Raw genomic sequence first — 2,436 nt, 5'->3', positions numbered from 1 at the left:
TTCTCAAAAGTAATTTTATCTAAAATTATATTAAAGATTTTCGGTTTAAAGAGAATTTTAAAGCGATTTTTAAAGTAATTTTGTTTAAAAATTATTTTTGAAGCTGTTTTATTATTATCATTAAATTTTTTTTATTTCCTCAAAGGTAATTTTGCCTAAAGTTATACTACAATTTTTTTCTGACCTTTTAAAGAGAAATTTAAAGTTATTTTTAAAGTAATCTTGTTTAGAAATAATTTTTGAAGCTGTTTTAGTATTATTATTTAACTTTTTTATTTCCTCAAAGGTAACTTTGCCTAAAATTATATTACGAAAATTTTTTCTGAATTTAAAAATAAATTTTAATCTTACAGTTATTTGTTATATTAAAAATTTTTTTCTGAATTTCAAAATATAACCGTTATTTGGAATAATTTTCAGTTATAGCAAATAGTTGAAGATTATTGGACAACTTGACCAAAATAAACCAAATTATTGTTTATGAGCTAAGAGAATATATTTAGCATTTATAAAAAAATGAAAATAATATTAAATATATATTTTTAATATTAATTCTTGGCTTGAAATTTTCATGATTTAACCAAATTGAACCAAATTGTTGTTCATGCAAGAGTATACATTTTTAAATTCTATAAGTAGAAACAAATATTAATTGGCATTTGGTAGGATATTCACATTCTCCAGAATATATTCATTGTTTCTTTAATCAGAATCAACTCGAATTTCTTCCAGATAGGATAAAAAAAATTACAGAAATAAAATTGGGGTAAAAAAAATCACGATTCTAGAGTTAAAAACTGAAAAATAATATTCATAAACATTCGATCATATTCGTATTTTTTCGTCTTGTGCCGGAGTCTCTCTCTATTTCTCTCTCTCTCTCTCTCTCTCTCTCTCTTTCTTCATCTCGTTCCCACGTCGAAACATTATGGAGATGAACGAAGGAATTGGGAGATGACGATAGTAGGAAGAAATTATAATCTCGCATTGCAAAACGTTTGCAAATCTTCGTAGTTTTTCTTTTGTCTTATGCCATTCTCCTACGCCTGTAAAAGACAAGAATATATTTAATATATATATATATATATATATATATATATATATATATATATATATATATATATATATATATATATATATATATATATATATATAAGACAAGACACATATATATATATATTAAATGTGTGTATGTATGTCTCTGTATGTATGCATTTGTATATGTATGTATGTATGTATGTATGTATGCATAGCATAGGAAAAAAGTAAATAAATTGGATTACATTAATGAAATTTCAACACTTAAAATTTCATCAGTTCAAAAAATTTTGCTAATTGGAGAATTATTATTTTTTGTCACCTTCAGCAACTGAGAAACAGATATGCAATAGAAATTATATCTAAATCAATTCAAAGGATTATAAAATTCTCCTCTGGTCTTGAGAATATTTTTGAATATCTTCAAAAGCCAAAAACCAAATAAAAATAAACATGTTCATTGAAAAAACTTGGACATAAATAAACAACCAAACTGGGCCCTTATATCTAGAACCTCACAGATGCTATCCCCAAAACAGTTATTGGTAAACAATTAACCACATAAAAAACCAAACTGGTCCATCATATCTAGAACCTCACAGGTGCTATCCCCTAATCAATTACAGATGAAATGTGGGCCACATAAAAGCAAAACTGGGCCCTCATATCTAGAACCTCACAGGTGCTGTACCCATAATAGTTATTTGTAAACAACTGGCCTCATAAAAAACCAAAGTGAGCCCTCATATCCAGAACCTCATAGGTGCTTTCCCCAAAATAATTTCAGGTAAACAGTTGGTTCCTAAACAGAAAACCTTACAGGTGCTATATCCAAAACAGTTATTGGTAAACAATTGACCACATAAAAACCAAACTGGGCCCTCATATCTAGAACCTAACAGGTGCTATATCCAAAACAGTGATTGGTAAACAATTGACCACGTAAAAAACCAAACTGAGCCCTCATATTTAGAACCTAACAGGTGCTATACCCATAATAGTTATTGGTAAACAATTGGCCACATAAAAAACCAAACTGGGCCCTCATATCTAGAACCTAACAGGTACTATATCTAAAACAGTGATTTGTAAACAATTGGCCACATAACAAACAAACTGGTCCCTCATATCTAGATCCTAACAGGTGCTATACCCAAAACAATATTTGTAAATAATTGGCCACATAAAAAAAAGCCAAACTTGGCTCTCATATCTAGAATCTAACAGGTATTATACCCATAACAGTTATTGTTAAACAACTGGCCACATAAAAAACCAAACTGGTCCCTCATATCTAGAACTTAACAGGTGCTATACCCATAACAGTTATTGGTAAGCAATTGGCCACATAAAAAACCAAACTGGGCCCTCATATCTAGAATTTAACAGGTGCTATAC

Source organism: Macrobrachium rosenbergii, chromosome 45, assembly GCF_040412425.1.
Source record: "Macrobrachium rosenbergii isolate ZJJX-2024 chromosome 45, ASM4041242v1, whole genome shotgun sequence".
Classification (NCBI taxonomy): Eukaryota; Metazoa; Arthropoda; class Malacostraca; order Decapoda; family Palaemonidae; genus Macrobrachium; species Macrobrachium rosenbergii.
This window is presented reverse-complemented; position numbering follows the sequence as displayed.